This window comes from Photinus pyralis, unplaced genomic scaffold (assembly GCF_008802855.1).
Source record: "Photinus pyralis isolate 1611_PpyrPB1 unplaced genomic scaffold, Ppyr1.3 Ppyr1.4_LG2, whole genome shotgun sequence".
NCBI lineage: Eukaryota > Metazoa > Arthropoda > Insecta > Coleoptera > Lampyridae > Photinus > Photinus pyralis.
The window spans coordinates 13,286,502-13,308,691 of NW_022170403.1; the positions used below are offsets into that span (position 1 = coordinate 13,286,502).

Sequence of the window (22,190 nt, forward strand, 5' to 3'; positions counted from 1 at the left end):
CCAAGTACAGCAGCAATTGCTAACGCGGTCAAAAATTGATTATTCATCAGGTTATTCATCGATCGGGTAACACTAATTAATTATAAATAAACAATGACATTAATAGTATTGTGGCGATCATTAACGCCAATCGATAGATCCTAGAAAAACAATATAGGTGGTTGTCTAGGTGAAAAAAATTTAATAATTAATAATTGGCATTCTGTTTATATTTCAAAATAAAAAATAGTTCCTTTTCCTGTATTTTGTAATAAAACGCTACAATTTGGTAACCCCGACTTGAGACGTGAGTGATTACGTGCGGACACATCTGAAAAATGGAACAACAACTACAGGAACAACAAACGCTCATCGCGCGGCTGCAGGAGCAATTAGCGGAAAGTCGACAACAACCGCAACCTACAACAGATACGATAGAGGAGATTAGAAAGGTTAAATTACCAATTTTTTGGCAAAAGGACCCCGTCCTATGGTTTGCACAAGTAGATGCCCAATTACATACGTATAAAATCAGGTCAGACATCACAAGATTTTTCACAGTGGTAGCTGCACTAGATTGTAATGTATTACAACAAGTCTCCGACGTCGTGGCTAATCCACCCTCGACAGACAAATACGAGACCATAAAGAAGAAACTCATTGCGGCGTATTCTGACTCGCAGGATCGTCAGTTGCGCAAGCTGCTTAATGAAATTGAATTAGGTGATCACAAACCTTCCCAATTACTGCGACAGATGAGAAGCTTAGCAGATAACGCATTAACGAAGACGTACTGAAGACCCTGTGGGTGCAGCGCTTGCCTCAAAATATCCAGCTCATTCTTTCTGCCAGCGAAGGTGTCACGTTGGATAAGATGGCCGACGTCGCAGACAAACTTGTGGAAATATACGCTTCTGGGTCGATTTCCGCAGTCAACCGTGCTGCGTCTCCCAGACGCACGGACATGTCAGAATCTGCATCTGCATTATTAGTAATGCAAAAACAAATTGAGATGCTCACTGACATGGTTAAAACCCTCACCACCGATAGAGGACGTTCACAACAGCGTTATGGTCGATCTAAATCTCGTTCACGGAGACACTCCGGTAACTCTAGACATCGCCCAGCAGAGGAAGTTTGTTACTACCATGCCAGTTTCGGTGAAAAGGCAAGAAAATGCAAACCTCCCTGTAATTTCAAGCCGAAGGAAAACTAAACAACCCACCGACACATGAGGCAGTGTTCGGGGGTAGCGAAAAACATCATCGCCTCTTCATAACAGATAAAAAGTCCGGAATTCGATATCTAGTCGACACGGGAGCAGTTAGGGTGGAGTGAAATTCTAAAAAAAATATTTTATTTTAATGCCAAATTTCTAATAGTGGGGAAAAGTTGTGTATATGTGACTTTAATTTACTGTAAAAATTATAGGATTTTGGGATGTTATCTTCAGGGTCCCCAGGCGCCTTAAATATTTTAATGGAAGTAAGCATATCAAACCGTAATGAAATGTAATGTTTAAGTACTATGTATTCTTTTTATTAGTAAATCTTTTATTTTTACCAATAAGTGTTCGTATTTCATAGTACAAATAACAATATTTGCTTTTCATGACTGTTCTACTGCACATTATAATCAGCTTTCGTGTTAAAACATGGCATAATTTTTCTTGATTCCAACGAAGCTGCTATGAATCCATCTCTTGAGTCTGATCCGCACACTTTTTCCGATGCCTCTGTAACCATCTTCACACACCTCTCTACAGCCTGTGAATGACATGGGAATTTTGGGAAAGTCATTTCTTCAAAATTAGATTTGATCGATTCTATTATTTCTTCATCTGAGTAACACCGTAGTACGGGAGGTTCTGTCACTTTAACATTTTGCCAATAAATCATTTCAACATAGTCATTTGCTTGGAAATTTAGAGGTGGTATAATATATTCACGGACACCGACTCTTGCTTCCTTTCTTGCCTTCAAAACCCGACGCAATCCCAGTTCCCTAATATGGGGACGATTGTCTGTAATCATTGATAGCAGTACATTCTCAGGATGGCTTGCGTAAGCGTTTCTCTGTATAACTGGGTCAATAATTTCCTTCAATTCATCAGACAGATATCTTGAAAGTTGAATTAACTGACATAGGTGCCGAGATCCATCTTTACACGATGGATACCGTTTTATGAGAAACCACATCGGGGCATACACTTTTACTACAAATGTTGCAATGGTTTTTAGCTCGAATGTTGGATTATAGGTTGCTATATAAAGCCGTAGAACTCTGTTGGCTGTAGTTAACCACCTTGAATGAGATAACTTCCCTGGTTGCCTATTTATAAAGTCCGATGGGCATATGCCCGTCGATACCGCTTTCCATATTTCCAGTAAGTACCTTTGGTCTGCACTAAGATCAGATGGAATATCAGATGGTATATCAACTGAGATTGCTTCAAACCGAACGACACCTTTTTGTTCACAATTACTGAGAGCCTTCCCAATTGGCCCAGAAAATGCACTAGGTCCACTTGTAACGCCATCTAAACGCTGCAGTAAATGTCGTAATGGTAATTCATTAATATGCAAAAGGCACACAAGCCACTGAAGTGATCTACCACAGTGCATTTCTAACAAATGCATAATTCCTCCCTTTCTTCCTGTATTTACAACAGTTCCATCGCATCCTATTACAGAAAGATGCTCTGTGGAAATGTTTTTATTTCTAAGGAAATCTACGATACTTCTGTGGATACTTTGAGATGAACCGCTTGTAGGAGTACAGTGTCCAATAAAAGTAGAATCAGGCTCACTTACTAGAGATATATGTTCTTCCACGATAGTTCTTTTATAGTACTTGTTCCCTTTCTTTTCATTGACAATGGTCCTATCTTTTCGTCCGTCAAAAAATAACCCAATTAGTCCCTTCTCACGGTCTCGTAAAGCAAACTGCCTTTGTTGTACTCTTTCCCTTCGAAGTTTGCTCCTATCGATAACACTATGTGAATCTCTTTTTGATATGAGGCCAGCATCATGAAGCACAGCCGTTGCTACAGCGGCAGCTGCTCTGTCAGATAAACCATACCGATCAGAAACTTTTGCCAAGTTCGGAAGGCGAAGACGCATTTGTTTTGGAGCGACACGATCTTGAGACAGTTTAGCTTTAGAAGTTGAAGCTGAAACTTTATCGGGAGTCCCACAGTATTCATCTTCACTGGATGTATTTTCCACTGTAATGGATCCTACAGGATCTTCTAGTAACTTTGATGTGCTAGCAATGGCGGATGAGGAGGAACCAGCGCGAACTATCCTATTCTCTTCCAGTACGTTTCTTTCGCATCGTTTCTGTAGTTTTGCAGTTTCTCGTTGAACCACGTTTCCTATGCACATTTTCCGGTGGCAACGTTGATCGTCGAGGAACTCGCGTTCTTTAGCAGGAATTTTTTTAGATTTCACACACATACAGTTGTCACTAGCGCACTTGCAGGATGCTATATCAAACAGTTTTTTTCTACATTCTATCAGAAAATTCGATAATTTCTCCTGATAATTTTTCTCGTTTTGACGTCCCTTAAATGGTTTCAAAAGTTTAAGATATTTGTCATTGTGTGCTCGTATCAGCTGTAAAACTCGCGTATGAGACACTGTTGGAATTGATGCCTTTTTCCATATTTCTTCCAGCTTTGCTGCAACTGATTCACTTATCTCAGATACAGTCGGATCTTTAGATCCTTTAGAAGGCTTTAAAACTGATCTTGTAAACAAATAAAATTTTGCTACATCTTCGTAAGTCGGTAAAACAAGTTCGTTTAAAGTTTGTGGTGCTCCGAATATAGGACACTTCACCTGTTGTCTCGTTTTAGGTGGATTATTTGGCAACATTTTTAATATCTCTACACAAAAAAAAACAGTCACAAGCAACAAGCACGTTTCACGAAATTATTCAAAATGCAACAACATTACACGACGTCTTGTATTGAACTACACTAATACATCGGATTTGTGGGCAGTTCCGTGATTGTCACATGGTTGTCACGTGATTGCTGCCTGAAAGAGAACTATTGTAGACTATTTATAACCACATACAATAAGAAAATGAAGATTAGGATGGAAAACGTTAAAATAGAAGCACTCATTAGTCATTATCCCTCGACTCAATATTACGAAACATTTATGGGCGCCGGGGACCCTCTTGACATTGTCGAAAATACAATTTCTTTTTTTTAAATTACAAAGCATACAAGTACGCAAGTTTCTGCCGCTATTAGAATGTAATCATAAAAAACTCATTTTTTCACTCCACCCTAACGAGCATGTCATCTCCTAGAGTCAATAAAACTATTACCTGGCGTATTTTATTTTATTACATTCTGTAAGAGGTTTTCCTCACTATTTACACTATAACATCTACATCTCCAACACCATTAAAAGGAGTCGGCATTCGGTTTATTAAGCGGCAGAGCAAAGCGATGTAAGCTTTATAGGGGAGTCGATGGTGCCCGTCTGTCCGTCTGTTCGTGAACACGATAACTGTCGAACGCTTGGACCGATTTGGATCAAACTTTGTATTGCAGTTGACCTATATGTCACAAGTAACAAGTCTATTGAAAATGGGTCAAATCCAATGACCCCTTGGGGTCACGGCTTTCTGTCTCTGCAAAACGCTTGAACCTATTTAGTTCAAACTTTGCACAGTTGATCTATATGCCACATGTAATAAGCCTATTGAAAATGGGTCAAATCCAATGACCCCGTGGAGTCACACCGAGGTGCTCTGCCGCTTTTTTAAACGCTCTTTATGGGTTTATTTTGAATATAAGTATATGGTTATTTTATTTATACAGCAAACTTAAGGCCTACTCCTGGAACGTCCAGCTCGAAGTATTATTGGCTGTATACTTGGACCAAAGTGGCTGAAAGGATGGTCGATACAAAAATCCTAGAATATCGTAAATGAATGGCTGTTTTGACTTTGATTTGAAATACGCTCACTCAAAAATAGTAATAATCCCACGGTAGGCGTCAATGGCATTAAAAAATATTTGCGCACAATCGTTCGCTTCATATGGGCGACGAATTATTCTATGAACTTTATTTAGATTCATTCACCTTTGAATTATCATTCGGATTTATTTCCGCTATTGTTCGTCTTCAGCTTCACCGTAGTGGTTTAGAATTCGCGAAATATCTTTTGATTTTTACATTTCTAGAAAACAAAAGTGGTCATAAACAATTGTAAGCATACAATAAACAATTTGACATACCAAGCACCTTCAAAGTTTGAAAAAATAATGTACACTTGGAATCAGGAGTCTGTAGCTTTCGTCGGTCGCGAGCAAGCATGTCTATACTAGTTTTCATTTTATGAATCAAACCCCAGAACGTGTAAAGGAAAATGGAACTTGGTCGCCTTTGTTTTTATTAATATTGTAGCGAATAGTCTAGAAATTCCGATAGACGTCGAGGCGCCATGAAAGATTAGTTATCAGCTATAAAGAACGAAGGGGGATGTGACGTAATCTTTTCTAGAAATATGACGTGTTTGTTTGATAACATTCTGAAGCGACCTTGACACTCGAGGACATTCTAGAAAGAATGGGGTTTGCTGTATAAGCAAATCGAATTGTGGTTCCAGTTCGAACATCGACTCGCTTGAGTTATGTTATAAATATAGTGAGTGATAAATAATAATACTGTATTGCTGTTTTAAATTAACCCAATTGAATAAGTCTCTATAAATTTATTGTTAATTATTTGTAAATAAATAAACGACGTAATTAAATGTATGTTACAATGTATTTAATCAAATGATCATATACGAATTTATTCGAGTTCGATCAAAGCATTAGATGTTGAATTTCAGATTTTAAGAGGAAATATAGACGGAGAGTCAGCGCCAAAAAAAGACTTTTTTTGGCGCTGGCTCTTGGACTGATAAGAGATCAAACTTCCGCACGGTAAAGGGTATTTAGCACTGAGCTAGCCCTGGATAAATTAAAAGTAATTGTCATATTAAAATGTTTGCCGTGGACGTTCAATTTTATTGTATGCAAGTAATGCGTTCCACAAGGGTAAGAAAGTAAAATAATGCTCTGCACCAATACTATAATCTTAAAGTAAAGTTTTGCCCGAATTTCTATTATCTTAATGATAAAATTAAATAATTAATTTTATCTTAATGATAATTTTAAATCATTTTTTTATCTTGTTGATAATTTTAAATAGTAAAATTTAAATTATCACCAAGATAAATTTAATTTTTCCACCATTTACGATTATCTTAGATAATTTTAAATGGCCCCCTTTGCAAGTCATAGCAAGATAGAAATACGCTGTTTTAAAGGGAAAAAGAGAGAAAAACAGCGCACGGCGCCATTTCATTTTATCTCAGAAAATTGGCGGAATGGAATTAAAATTATCAACAAGATAAAAATAATTATTTTTTCATTCAAATAACAATTGCCAGTTTAAACTGCCGCACCCTATTATCCATATCTTGTTGGGGAGCCGCGCCTCAATTCAGTCCAAGCTTGGCGTGCAAGAATTCCTACATATTCAGGCCTGGACTGAACTGACTGAGGGGAAGCATGTACTCGACCCTTTCGGATGTTTGGAAGTAACTTACTGTAACTTTTTTTAGCGTATTTCCACAAAAATTAAAAAAAATGCGCTATTGTGGCCACTTTGTCCTTCTGCCCGTCCGTCCGTCCGCTCGTTCGTTGAGACGCTACTAGTTCTTTATCTTATATCTCTATAGCTCTATTTGTTCTACTTTTTTCGCTATTTGGTTTGTTATGGTGTCGAGGCCTTGCACCAAGAAAGGAATTTTTTCTGCGTTTATTGCTAAAAAAGTTATTGTAAAAAAACCCAAAAAACCGTTTTTTACATGTCTTAGAGATCGTTTATAATTATTTTGTATTGCTGTCTGTCGTCTGTCTGTTGGTCTGGCCGTGTGAACGATAACTTTGTTTAGAAATGTACGATCGCTTTTACATCTCTGTTAGTTATGAACTCAATTGCAAGAAATTCAATATGGCCAAAAGTTGAGTCGAATCGATTCAAAATTCACAGTGTCCTTTTCGCATCTCGACCATTTATAAATCGAATTGCAAACTTTTTTATCTATAAAAGTGTTTGAATGAACTTTGATACATAGGCACTTGAAAATCTAACGCCAGTTTCAAAATTTGGTTTTGCGCATGCGCAGTGCCAACTTTTTTAGTTATGGAAGCATTTAAATGAAATTTGGTACATATCTAGGCACTTAGAATAAAGGAAAATTTAGCGCCAGGTTCAACATTTGATTTTGCGCATGCGCAGTGCCAAGTTTTTTATTTATAAAAGCATTTAAATGTGCAACACTATCTTTCATATTTGTGGCCGGATTTTTACGATATTTTTTCCATTTATCGTCGTTCATCGATCGCAAAGTTTTAATGTCGAGCAAGCTTTTGTTGTTCAGGTTGACAAGGGGGAGGTTCAATCACGCAGACTTCTTCCATTTATACTCAAAATTAACAAAAAAAATCCATAAATTCATGAATAATCACCAAAAAAGTGCAAAAATGCGACCTTTGATCCTCTCTATAACCTCTCTATTGCCACCTTAGTGGTCAAATAGCCGTGGACCAGTTTACTGAAGAGGACATTATTCGTGCCATATTAAAGCGATTAAAAATAAATATACAGCCGGACCGGACCAAATTCCAGCATTCTTTGTTAAGGACTGTCCCAGCATACTAAGTCGACCTCTGCTAGTAACTTTTAATTTAGTTCTGAAACAGCGCACTTTCCCTGAGGTATGGAAAACTGCTAAAGTCTGCCCGAAATTAAAATCGGATTCCCCCTTGAAGATTAAAAATTATCGCCCGATATCTATCCATTGCAACTTCTCGAAATTATTTGAGATGGTATTATATAACAAGCTATTTCATCAAATTCAACCACAGCTGTCGAAATACCAACACGGATTTGTCAGGAAACGATCTACCATATCAAATCTTGCCGTGTTTACTCAAAGTTGTGCCGAAACCATCGACGAACGAGGTCAAATGTACGTTATCTATACAGATTTCAAGAAAGCATTTGATCAGATTGACCATCGTATCATGCGGAAGAAGTTATCTGATTACGGATTTAATGTTGACCTAGTAGAGTAGACCTCTTCGAATCATATTTGTCAACACGAACTCAGTTCGTATGGTAGAATGGCTACCGATCTCGATCATATGTTGTAACCTCAGGCGTACCTCAAGGGTCTAATTTTGGTCCCCTACTTTTTTTAGTATTTATCAAAAACCTTCCCCGAATCTCATCCAACGAGCTGATGTTTGCCGACGATCTCAACATTTTTACAAAAATTACCTACCTTGCAAAGTGTCGTAGACTGCAACACGATCTAGATTCCCTACACGAATGGTGCCGATGCAACAACCTGCACTTAAATGATTCAAAATGCAAAGGAAGCTATGTCTTTTACTCGTTCATATAGTCCACTTCAATATAATTATACCATAGATAAGACCATCCTGGAAAAAGACAATGTAATTAAGGATCTGGGTATTCACTTTGATCCCGCTTTAAATTTGTCCTACCACATAAGAAACAAGATAAAACGTGCACTCTAGACTTTGGGATTTATTATATGAGCAAGTACCGCCTTTAGGAATACTTTTACTATAATAGCTCTGTATACTTCGTTGGTGAGCAGCAAGCTGGAGTAGGTACTGTGCATTAATTTGGTTCCCACTACACCGAAACTACGTCCACGAAATTGAACACGTCCGACGTAGGCTTTTAAAATACCTATGCTACCGAGAAGATGGGTGTTATCCCCCAAGAGGTGTCTCTCAGTCGATTATGTGTGCGCGGTTTGAACTTTTACCTCTTAGTACCAGAAGAAAGCGGCTATGTGTTACCTTTCTTTACGAACTTTTGTGCAATGCTATCGATTGCCCTTTTCTACTAAACAAAATCGGGTTCCGCGTTCCAAGATTGTCGTCAAGATGCGCAGCAACATTCAACCTGTTTAGATGCAGAACTGCTGCGTTACAGAGATCACCAGTTCATTTAGTGTGCTCACTAATAGTGAACAAATGACCTTCCACGACCGATATATTTAATATTACTTTAAACGCACTCGTACAATTCGTAGAATGAAATTTGGTTGTATCCGAGTTGGTTTTTAGCGCATTTCCACAAAAATAAAAATAAAAATGCGCTATTGTGGCCACTTTGTCCGTCCGTCCGCTAACTTTGCGACGCTACTAGTTCTTTATCTTAAGAGCGATTGTTCTACTTTTTTCGCTATTTGGTTCGTTATGGTGTCGAGTCTTGTACCAAAGAAGGAATTTTTTCTGTACTGCTTACAAAAAAAGTTATTGTAAAAAAAACAAAAAACCGTTTTTTACATGTTCCATAATTTTACACTTTTGCCGTTTATTAACGATCCTAGAGATCGTTTAGGATCGTTTATAATTTTGCATTGCTATCTGTCGCCTGCCGGTTGGTCTCTCCGTCTGTTCCTTTGTCTGTCTGTCCATCTATCTGTCCGTGTGAACGATAACTTTGTTTAGAAATGTCCGATCGCTTTAACATCTCCGTTAGTTATGAACTGAATTGCATGAAATTCAATATGGGCATAGATTTAGCCATATAATACGCAATGCCAAAAGTTGAATCGAATCGATTCAAAATTCACAGTGCCCTTTTCGCATCTCGACCATTTATAACCCGAATTGCAAACTTTTTTACTTATAAAAGTATTTGAATGAAATTTGATACATAGGCACTTGGAATAAAGGAAAATCAAACGCCATTTTCAAAATTTGGTTTTGCGCATGCGCAGTGCCAACTTTTTTATTTATGGAAGAATTTAAACGAAATTTGATACATAGGCACTTAGGATAAAGGAAAATCAAACGCCAATTTCAAAATTTGGTTTTGCGCATGCGCAGTGCCAACTTTTTTATTTATAGAAGAATTTAAACGAAATTTGATACATAAGCACTTCGAATAAAGGAAAATCAAACGCCAATTTCAAAATTTGGTTTTGCGCATGAGCAGTTCCAACTTTCTTATTTAGAAAAGCATTGAAATGAAATTCTTCTCATAAACTGAAATTGAAGTAACACGTCAAAAATGGATTGCCCATGTGCAACGCTATCTTTCATATTTGTGGCCGGATTTTTACGATTTTAACAAAAGTTGCATCTTACAAATGGGAAATGAATGCAAGTGGAAATGCGCTTTATGTAAATCGTTTACGATTACTTTTTAACTTGTTATATTTTTGTTTGTTTGTTTTTTTCTTGAATAGTTAACGGCGCGCAATAACTTTAATATTTCTTTTTTAGATATTGTCCTGTTATGGAGTATTTACTTGTTTGGACAATAATAATAATAATAATTATTATTATTATTGTGGTCGGTCGGTGTTTCTTGTGAGAACTCAGGTCTAGCCTGGCTAACTAATCGCACGGATTAAAATCAATTATTATTAATATTATTATGTTGCATCTCGACTACTTCATCGATGAAATTGTTTGTTAAACGGAACTGTATCTGAATTAAAAAAAAAAATTGGATTGGATGTTGAAGAAACTCGAAAGTTGATAATATGGCAAGAATTTAAAAATGGGCTGCTACACGCATGTTTATAGTACGTTAATTTGCTAATTAACAAAGCCAAAGGAAGAATGGGACCCCATCAGGAAGCTTATGTCAAATGTGTTTAGGAGAGACAAGGTGTGTGTCCATACTTTGGCGGTCGTCGCCCAATGGGGACAGGTGACCACTATGAAACCTTCCAATGATTAAGATGAGAAAGTGTCATTTAGATAAATGAGGATGTTCAGTCATGCAGTGTTTACTTATTTTTGTAGGTTTCACATAGGACCAAATCATGCAGTTTAGCATTTCCTTGACCACCTCAATAGGTACTTTCACTTGTTTAAATATTCCACGAAAAGAGGAAGGATTTCCTGCTGATCGCCCCTAGTAACACTATATATCGAACAACAGAGATGACAAAATCTTTCTCTTTAATAACAATTCGTCATCATTAGTTATGTGACAAGCAAAAATTTATAAGTGGGTATATCTTCCCTGGTCCATTGGCCTGGTCTTTTAGATTTTATCATTCATCTTATTCTAGTAGGTTCCTAATGGGTGAACTTCTTTGTCTCCTTCTTTGACTGCATGCTTTTTTTAAATTAATGACATTTCACAAACATTATAGCACATACATATTGTTTAATTTCCTTAGGAAAAAATTAACATACTGAACCGGTATTTACCAGATGACATGAATGAAATTCGTGCGAAGTTGTATTGTAAATAAGTTAATAGTTGATTGACCCCCATTTCGTGGATATGGTCCACCCCAACTAGGTAATGCTTATGCGTTTTATAAATTTGTTGTTTGTATAATAATTAATTTGGAGATCGAGCAGGTACAGTGGAGGCAGACGAAGACGTTTTATGGCCGAGAAACTGGCGCAAACAGATTGTCATGAATAAAGCAATGCTTTCGGAGTAGTTTCAATTAAGTGAATGTCATTTAAAAGTGACAAATATTAATTTGCAATTCAATGGATTTGAATTTGCACTCTTAGAAATTCGCTACTTTGCTTAACCTAATAAGTAGGTATGCCCATAATCCGATAGATCTAGCATTTTCGTCAGTAATTAGTACGCGAAATAGTTTCAATAGTTCACCATCTTTATTGACAACGATCCACTGCATCGAACTTGCTCAACTTTTCTTAAATAACTTGTTCGCCTCCGGTACTCAAGTCAGTATAATTTATACAGATTTCACAAAGACATTTGACTTAGTTGGTCACGGTGCACTGTTGGACACACTCGATACGTCTGGATTAATGGTAAACGTTCCTAAATTCTATTCATATACCTAAGCTCTATCAAAACATTGCTTCCTACACTTTTAAGTAGTACTGTGCGCTTTATTACGGTGTTCCGCAAGGTTCTAACTTAGGTCCTTTCATTTTATGTCACTAATAAAACATTGTGCTCCTTCTTTTGGAGGTATGTATACTGATGTGCAAAAAAATGTCTCAATTAAATTATTCGTATACCGGAAACGTTTTCTTGAAACCTGTAGGAAATTGATTTTGAAACAAAATTGGATCTAAATATAATAGGGCATGGAGAAGGACGATTCTTATTTTCTATCAAATCCCTTTTGTGTCATAGAGTATAGTGATTGCAACAAAAGTTCATTCACTGAAAAACTTCCATAGTAGGAAAAAGGTACTACTACAGTAATTGCGCGGTTTGTGGCTATAAAAAAATATGAGCGGGGATCTGGAAAACTCTGCGCGGAAGGGGTTGAGGAAAAGGGGAAATAATGTTAGCGTAGGTATAAGAAACCATTTCACATAATTAAGTGATAGAATTTCATTACTGTACTTTCGATTGGGTGTGAAGGGGGCAAAAACATATACTGTGTAGTGAAACCTTCAGTTTTAACATGTCTGTCTTATTTTTATACGCCCGGATTTATGTGAGCTCATGGAACTGTGAAATCCGTTTAAAAGTTGCGTATCTGAAGTTATGGCGGTTCAGTCATCATCCTTTTGGAGGGAGTTCTCTCTACAAGGGCAACCGAACCGCTCGTTCGTCATGAGTCGATTCCTTATTCAGGGAGTGCAGTGGGCAACGAAGATAAAGTTGGCATAACAGTTTGATCAAAACCAACATTCACCAAATTCATTGAAGAAATGGCAAAACTCACTATTTTGCTGGGCGAAAACAATCTTCTTCAGTATCCCCTTTGATGAAAATGTTTGAAACGCCAAAATTTCAAACGACTATAGGTATCATATCTCGGAAATGCAGTATAGTCAAAAGATAAAGGATAGTCTCAACGGGAATCGCTACATATATGGTACGGTAGGACAATGCGAAAAAATGTTAATAAATTGTTTAGTTATATCGAGAATCAGTGAGGCACGCCGATAAGAAGCTACGATAATTAATATGGTTGATCAGTTGATGTCGAGGTCAAGTCAAGTCAAGTGTCAAGGTTAAAAGGGAAAACAGTGTACTCTAGAGCACCCGTAAGTTGGTGGCGTGAACCCCTTCTCAAATGCAAATGTCTCGAGAACTAAGTGTTATAGGAAAGAGTACCCACACAGTCAAAATACTAACACATTTAACAGGAGCGCGGATTTCATTCACAAATTTATCACTTCGACATCTGTGTTACAAACTGAAACTAAACACAATTAAATTTACTTGCTTGTTATATCAAACAAAAATCTTCACTTCTCGAAAATTACGGAACACTCTCGAATGTCTGCATATTATATATCATAGAAAAAAATCAGTCACATTCTATATGGACTTTATTAAACCTCGATAACGTTCTAGATAATTCGCAACAATATACTATGAATATGAATCTGGAAAATGCGACGAGGCGATTAGGCTGATTATCTCATGGGGGAAACATTTATATGGCAGCATATATTTAAGAGAATCAATACTTGTCGCAATATCCTGATTGTGGTCGCATAACCGTTTTAAAAATTGTTATTAATCCAATTTGTACGACATTTTTAGCTACGATGCGAGAAATATCTTCGCGTATGTGTGAAGATTTGCGGTCGAAATTCAAGAACCAAAATGTACATTTATTGAGCGAAATCTATCTGAATAGCAGTAGAAAACAAGTTAAAAAGTAATCGTAAACGATTTACATAAAGCGCATTTCCACTTGCATTCATTTCCCATTTGTAAGATGCAACTTCTGTTAAAATCGTAAAAATCCGGTCACAAATATGAAAGATAGCGTTCCATAAATAAAAAATTGGCACTGCGCATGCGCAAAACCGCATTTTGAAACTGGCGTTTCTTTTTCCTTTATTCGAAGTGCCTATGTATCAAATTTCGTTTAAATTCTTCCATAAATAAAAAAGTTCGCACTGCGCATGCGCAAAACCAAATTTTGAAACTGGCGTTTGATTTTCCTTTATTCCATGTGTCTATGTATCAAATTTCATTTAAATTCTTCCATAAATAAAAAAGTTGGCACTGCGCATGCGCAAAACCAAATTTTGAAATTGGCGTTTGATTTTCCTTTATCCCAAAGTGCCTATGTATCAAATTTCGTTTAAATTCTTCCATAAATAAAAAAGTTGGCACTGCGCATGCGCAAAACCTAATTTTGAAATTGGCGTTAGATTTTCATTTATTCCAAGTGCCTATGTATCAAATTTCATACAAATACTTTTATAAGTAAAAAAGTTTGCAATTCGGTTTATAAATGGTCGAGATGCGAAAAGGGCACTGTGAATTTTGAATCGATTCGATTCAACTTTTGGCATAGCGTATTATATGGCTAAAGCTATGCCCATATTGAATTTCATGCAATTCAGTTCATAACTAACGGAGATGTCAAAGCGATGGAACATTTCTAAACAAAGTTATCGTTCACACGGACAGATAGATGGACAGACAGACAAAGAACAGACGGACAGACCAACCGGCAGGCGACAGATAGCAATGCAAAATTATAAACGATCTCTAGGATCGTTAATAAACGGCAAAAGTGTAAAATTATGGAACATGTAAAAAACGGCTTTTTGTTTTTTTTACAATAACTTTTTTTGCAAGCGGTACAGAAAAAAATCCTTCCTTGGTACAAGACTTGACACCATAACGAACCAAATAGCGAAAAAAGTAGAACAATAGCTCTTAAGATAGAGAACTAGTAGCGTCGCAAAACGAGCGGACGGACGGACGGACGGACGGACGGACGGACAAAGTGGCCACAATAGCGCATTTTTTTTTTATTTTTGTGGAAATGCGCTAAAAAACTAGCACTTTAGCTTCGGGCAAAAAACATATTAGGTAACGAGAACTCCTAAATTTCTAGTACGTCGTAGAAGAGTAATTAAGAAAAATTCGGAATTGTGACAAATTGTGAGTTACCTGCAATGGTATATGTGTGCGAATAGTAAATTACGGAACGAGAAAAAATTTTTTAGCTCACTGATTCGTAGCAAGGCGTTTTTATTTACGAGTGGTAAAATATACGCGAAGAAACATTTTCGAGTTGGAGAACCGCTTTTCAAATAAAAAAACGCAATTGAATAAATTGACATTAAAACTCATTGTGATAAACAAAAAAGATTTTTTTGGATGGCTAACAGTAACGGCTGCTTAAAAGCAAGTTTCTCAAAGTTGAGCGGCGTCATTGGATAACGCATTATGCGATGAATAAAATTTATGCACCGACATACGGCGTCGAATTTCAAAAAGTCTTCCGAAAGAATGATTTCAATTTTGATCGCACTTCTACAGGGTGTTTTAAAATTAGTGGTCAATTTTAATCTTCAAATCTTAAAAACCTAATTTTTTCCAATAAAACATGATTTATTGATTTTGTTGCACTTACAATTAATGTTGAAAAAAGTTCTCATGTAGCATCAACTCAGTATTGCTAATTTTTGGAAAACTTATTTGTTAAATGCAGTTAGGGGTGCAAGTGTGTACACACGTGCAACTTAAGAATCGCAACAAAAAATGTGTTAATTGCGCGAAAGGGATTTGCATGCATAGTAATATGAATCGAATTAACTAGGATCGTAGTTTTTCGTAAGGTAATACAGCTCTACATTTTTTGTCAATTTGGTAGTGGTTAGGTACTGGAATACAGCGTCTCGTATACAGATTTTGTTGCAAATTCAGATGTAATTGAGGTTATAGCAAAATTAACGATATTAATTCTCTTAGCCTGAGAAAATGCACCAACCTCTTATTTTCTAAAGTTATTATTAAATAAACCCACGAAATAATTGAAGTTAAAATCTGTTACAAGGTATTTTCATGACCTCGTTGTTGTTAGTGCAGATCTTCCACTTTTTTGTAGGTTTTCTTCATATATCCTGAATGGATTATTTAATTTATTCTAAAACCGTTTATCAAGAAATCCGGTTTATTTGTTGTAAATCCAGCATCCATTATCGCATTGCTCTTTGCTACGACCTTAGAGAATGGTCACTGGTCAGTTGAAAGTAGAAACAGCCTAATGTAACATCATTGAATTTATAAACTTAAATTCAATGGTATCACCTCATGTACCTACTTCAATAAATTATAGTCATTAAAATAATATGAAGCAGGAGGGGGTATTTCTTCTCATGAAATGCATGCACGCGCTGTTAAAAATGCCAATGGTATAGTCTAAGGATCGGTACTGGCTTGCTCAATTAGTCGTTGAGATGAAACCCCGGCAATAATCGTAAGAATTCAATTGTACTTCATTTAGAAACTGTTAATGAATCGAAGACGTGGAGATCATTCCAAAACCAATAGATAATGGGCGCAAAAACCAGCTTTGAAACGAAAGCAAATATAGGTACAGTACAACCTCGTTAATCCGAATAGATTCGGACCACCGACCTTTCGGATTATCAAATTTTCGGATTATCGCGAAACTAGTGAAAATAATAAATTTGGACACAAGCATTAAGAAATAAACTTTATTCTTTTCAACGTCTTCAGGGGTGTCATCGTTGTTACGAGGAGCGAAATTATTTCGGACTATCGCGATTTCGGATTAGCGTGTATTCGGATTCTCGAGGTTATACTGTACTATCTAATTTCAAAATGTGGGCATATGTTATTTTGTGTTTGAAGTGTTCATAACCGTTCCTTGCATCATGTGTCGGGTGGACGTTTTTATTTATAATTTAATTAATTAATTCCGGTTTTACCATCTTTTAGTCGTGGAACGATCTCTACTCAATTTAATTCCCTTAAAGTTTCGACGTGTGCTCAAAGGGAAGTTGTCCTTTAGGTAAGATTACCGACAAAACTAATGATAATCGCCACTTAGGCAACCAAACATACACTATCTAAACTGGCAAAGTTGAAGTGTAAGTTTTCCGGCGGGGATTCGTGTGAGATGGGCCGCATGGCATCGCACGTTGGGGGATTTGCTTTGGTGTTTCTTCGTCGCTGTCTTGATATATGCTACAGCAGGTATAATTACAAGAACTGGTAAAAAAAAGTTATACTTCAACGATGTCCTCTTAGATAGTGTATGGTTGGTTGCCTGAGTGGCAGTAAGCTTCCGATTATCATTACTTTAGTCGGCGATCGTACATTTGCCCGTCTTGATTTTTGTCTTCATTATAACGAGATTATTTTGTAAGCTTATGATTGAACTTCTACACTCTTTGGCGTATTTTTAAGGATTTCGTGTCTACAGGGTGATTCCTATAGTACCTGCCACCGTTTGGGAGCGTGTAGGTGGTGCGTAGGGGAGTATTTTGATATAGGACACTTGGGGTCGGAAATCTAAAATAAGGGTGCCAGAGCCAAATTTACCTTCTGGAATTTCGCGCCTGTAGGTAGGCAACCCAACCGGCCGGCGGTGCACACGGAGCGATCTCAGGCGGCGATGTGTGGCTGACACTTGATCAGAATTTTGTTTAAACCCACGAAATCCCGTCTGCAACGACGCGTATCAAGTGAATAAACACTATGGCAATAGTATAATAATAGTTGGCTAGATGTAGGAAGTGCATTGAGAACAACGGTGGCCACGTTGAACACTTGTAAACGTTATTGCTTTTGACTGTCGTTTTCCCTCCTTCCCTCCCATGTCGCTTCCTCGCGCTAACTCGCTCTGCATCGCTCCGCGCGAAACGTCGGTCGGTTGGGTTGCCTACATACAGGCGTGAAATTCCAGAAGATAAATTTGGTTCTGGCGCCCTTATTTTAGATTTCCGACCCCAAGTGTCCTATATCAAAATACTCCCCTAGGCACCCCCTATACGCTCCCAAACGGTGGCAGGTACTATAGGAATCACCCTGTATATTGATATTTTGGCATAAATTAGTTCTTTATGGATCAAGAATAAGCGTTGCCGATTTTGACACAAGGTCAACTGGGTGAAAGGTTTTTCAGTGCGTAGGTACAATACTAGGTACGTCAACTACAACTAAAACGTATCAAACACCTCCATGGGACATTGGTAAGGGCCCATCTAAATTTTATTGTTCGTCAGGACATCTTGAAGAATGCGTTGCTACTCCGGAGCAGGTATTATACCGGACTTGGAGAACTGACAAGTCTCACTACATATTTTAATGACGGTGTTGACTGTGCGGTACATGTTTTTCCAAGAAATCTCCTTCTGCAATGCACCGAAATGACCGAAAGCGCCATGATAGATTTTGCCTTCCCGTAACTCCTTTTGGTGTGCAATTTAGTACCGCCATCATCTTATTTCTTGAGTTCGCCCCACGTTGAGCGCCAAAGCTGTAACGGAAAAATAAACGCCCGACTTCGCCGTTTCAGTGTTTATTGAGCAGCTCAACATCCAATTGAAAAAAATAACAATAGTTGACAAAAAACTGTAACAAAATGAAACTTATACCGAGAAAAACACGGACAATTACAACAAATTAAATCTTACCTGCCAAGTGTCAAAATAGTGCACCACTCGGTACTTTTTTAACTGTATAATTTATATCCAAATGTTTCAACGCACAGAACTCTGATCAAGTGCCCAGAAATGTGCCTATGATCAAATATGGTCGAAGATCAAATAGGAAAAATCCACCAAAATTATACTAATCAGATCAGTGATGTTTTCGAGCGGATAAGACCATCTATTTATTTCAAGTCAGTATATTATGTGGATCGGGTACGGACAAAAGTATACCACTAGGCACCACCCTGTATGCAAACAAACCTGTAGAACTAAGGACAGTCAACCAGCACCTTAGTAACATAATTACGAGTCTGTGTTCCACAACGTACTAGGCCAATCAAGGGAGTTTTTGAAATATAGGTCCCTAATTTCGTGGCCCATCCCTTAGACCATATAGTACATGGACTGCTAATTGTAACTAAAATATGGTCAAGGACATCGCCTGGGTATGTGAGTTTCAGGGTAAACGAGTCTGTCCGAAGTTGTCCGCTTAGACACGATTTGAGACTGTCAACCTATAAATTAACAAACGTCACTTAATTAATCGTCTAGATATGGCAAAAAAGCAAACCTATTCTTATTTGTGGACGGATATAGAAGATAATCAAAAGTATTTAAAGATTCCCGTATTACGCAGTTACTATAAAAGCTACTCTTTACGCGATCCGAGTGGTGTTTAATCGACCTTTAGTTTACCCTGAGATTCACATACCCACGACTACAGTGCCCTCTATCCGTGACCACCCATTTTATATGGAAAGCATAGGGCTAATAGCAGTCCATGTACTATATGGTCTAAGGCCCATCCTCTCTTCCTAAACTTTCAAAGTACTCTCAGACCCGTAGAAACGGTAGGGGCTTAAATGGACTAGGCTCCCCACGTGAACAAGTCAAAGATGTGTTATACCGGGCGATCCACAATTCAAACGCGGGAATTTCCCGCAAAACTAAAAATGTTTAAAATTGGTAACACACCAAATGTTATTTATTTAATTCATTGTTGAATCTCAAAATGTCATCGCCGTCAAACCAAATTTTTTAAATTGAAAAATTGAAGGGCCGAGAGATCTTTGCCGATCCGAACTTTGATGTACCTACTTAGTACGGGTATAATTGGAGCACGAAGATCAAGTACAGGGAAAACACTTGCCGAGGTAGCTCCAACTTACGTGGACTGAATATGCATTAATTCCGACGAAGTTAAAGAGGCGAAAGAAGCTACATATAAAACTGAAGTTAATCATGCTTTGTGAATGGACAAGAAGCACGTGTTGATACGTGCATTTAGAAGCATTGCCGAAATACACACTCATACAATATTTAAATGTTTTTTATTAAAAAAAAAGGATGAACTATTTCGGGTTGCCCTACGTTCTGAAAGGCCCTATTAGTGGAAGTGTGGTAGGTTGCGTCTGTTGCTTCTCGTGACATATACGAAAGATAGAAACTTCACACGCCTCTTATTATTTTCGTAATACCATTGACTAATTATTAGTCAATGGTAATACGTACTATGGTTTTGCTTTTGTAACGGATGTTACAAATGAATTCTTCTACTCCACAGGCGCGAGTCCAAACAAATGGCATTTTCAAAAACACCAACTCAATGCAAATCGCAAGTAGGTGGTTATACTCCTCCTGTGTGTGTGCGCGCGCCAGGAGTTTTAGATGCTTTTTCGTCGCTACTTCGATGTGGAATCGGTTTGGTTTCGCCACCGGGACTTGGATATGATTCGGAACCAACATAAACACAAATCGTGATAGGCAGAGGACTAATGATAAACATTATTCAGTCGCGTAGAATTAATGCCTTTATCGTTTTGAATTTTTGTCCGTCCGTCTGTCCGTCCGTGCGCATCATGATGACTTTTTACCACTCGCACGTTAGTAATTTAGTACACATATACACATAAAAGGAAGAACTGAAAAGCTTTTAGGCAGAATAGCGCATGGGCAAGTGTGTCAAACTCTTCCCGGCTAAACAACTGAACCGATTGGAACCAAATTTAGTACAGATATTCTTAGACCTAAAAGGGCACAATTGAAATTTGGTACGTGTACTTTACAAAAAATAATGTGTTTCCGCCTTTATTGTCAGTTGGGTACGTTAACAGGAACAAGTTATGTGACTAAGTGATTTTGACATATTGCTATGTGCAATGGCAAATGGTCACTAAACCACCCACAAGCACCTGTCCAGCTAGCGCCATTAAACACAGATACTAACAAAATCTTTTATACGAAATGATTATTATTTTTCCAGGGCACGTTCACCATCCGCCATAATTAAAAATCTTAATAGGACTCTATTCCTAATTATTGTAATATTTCAAATTTTATTTGAACATCTGGCATAACCATGGGCACCAACAGAAAAATTTAACATTGGAAACTCTTATCATAGTATAATACAAATAGTAAGCCAACCGGTTCGCGCCAATTCTTGATGATTGTAAAAAGATGTACCGGAATATGCTGCCACCTAGTTGAGAGTAGCTGAAAATGCCCGTCTTAGAAACTACCTTAATTATTGTCACGGAACGATCGAAGCGGGAAAATACAAAACATGTTCGGTAATCGAGTTTAAATATTCTTCCCATATCGTATTCCTATTTCATATCGTCATAATCAAGCACTATACCTACTTACAAGCAGAGCTGGAATGATTACTCAAAAAAGTATTCGAATACTGATTACAAATTACTTTATCATAAAAGTATTTACAGTAATTGATTAGGTACCTACTTTACAAAATTTGTGTTTAATTACTGATTACAATTGTAATCGATTTAGTTTAGCATCGTAAATACATTAACTACATTTTTAAACATGCATCTTGCATGCGGCGCACGTATCCATACTTTATTTATCGTTAACGAGTTCGTTGATTCTTTGTTATTACTTATTAAAGATCCTCGAGACCGTTCATAATTTTGTATTACTGTCTGTCTGTCTGTCCGTTTGTCGCCCGTATGCACGATAACTTTGTGTAGAAACGTCCGATAATTTTGAAAATGGGTACACATATTCTTAAGGATATAAGAAAGGTCGCCATTGTTTTTCAGCTGAGTAAACTAACGGAATAAAAAGTTACAGCCCAAAAACTGCCCACACTTGAAAAGAAGGTTTTTTTAAATAATTTTTGTTGTTTGTACATATGAATGTCCGGTTTTCTGTGTTAGTAATATTCCTTAAACCTCAAGAAACTGCGCAGATGCATAAAAAATTTGCCCCAACTTTTGTATCTGCGCAATCCAATTTTTTTATTTGTTAAGATGGGAAAATGAAATTTTGTATGTAAGCACCTCGAATAGAAATAAAACTAATGCCGAAGCAAGAAAATTGTATAACGTTCCTGTTCCTCTTTGTATAATCCGCTTATATTTTTAGCGCATTTTCCAAGGAAGGTGGGTGCGCTATTGCAGCCACTCTCTCTGTCCGTCGTCCGTCTGTCCGACCGAGGCCTCTATTCCCACAGTTTTCAAAATATTTAGTTCGTTCTTTTTGCAATCGGTAGCTTATAGCTCTGTCACCTCAATCAAGAACAATCTTGACGAGTAATGTGCGCATGCGCAGGCGCAGTATCAACTTTCTTATTTATTAATATATTTTGTTGAAATTTTAACCACAGACACTTCTAGTAAAGGCAAACATATCGCATATAGGAAAAATCAGATAAGCACATGCGCGGACTACGCAATGAACTTATTACTTAACTTATTTATGGAGATATTTCTTTGAA

At 37.3% G+C, this 22,190-nt stretch overlaps 1 pseudogene; it reads left to right on the forward strand.

Moving 5' to 3' along the window:
• Positions 1 to 249: 249 nt before the first annotated feature.
• Positions 250 to 1,195, forward strand: LOC116163830 (annotated as a pseudogene).
• Positions 1,196 to 22,190: the final 20,995 nt, after the last annotated feature.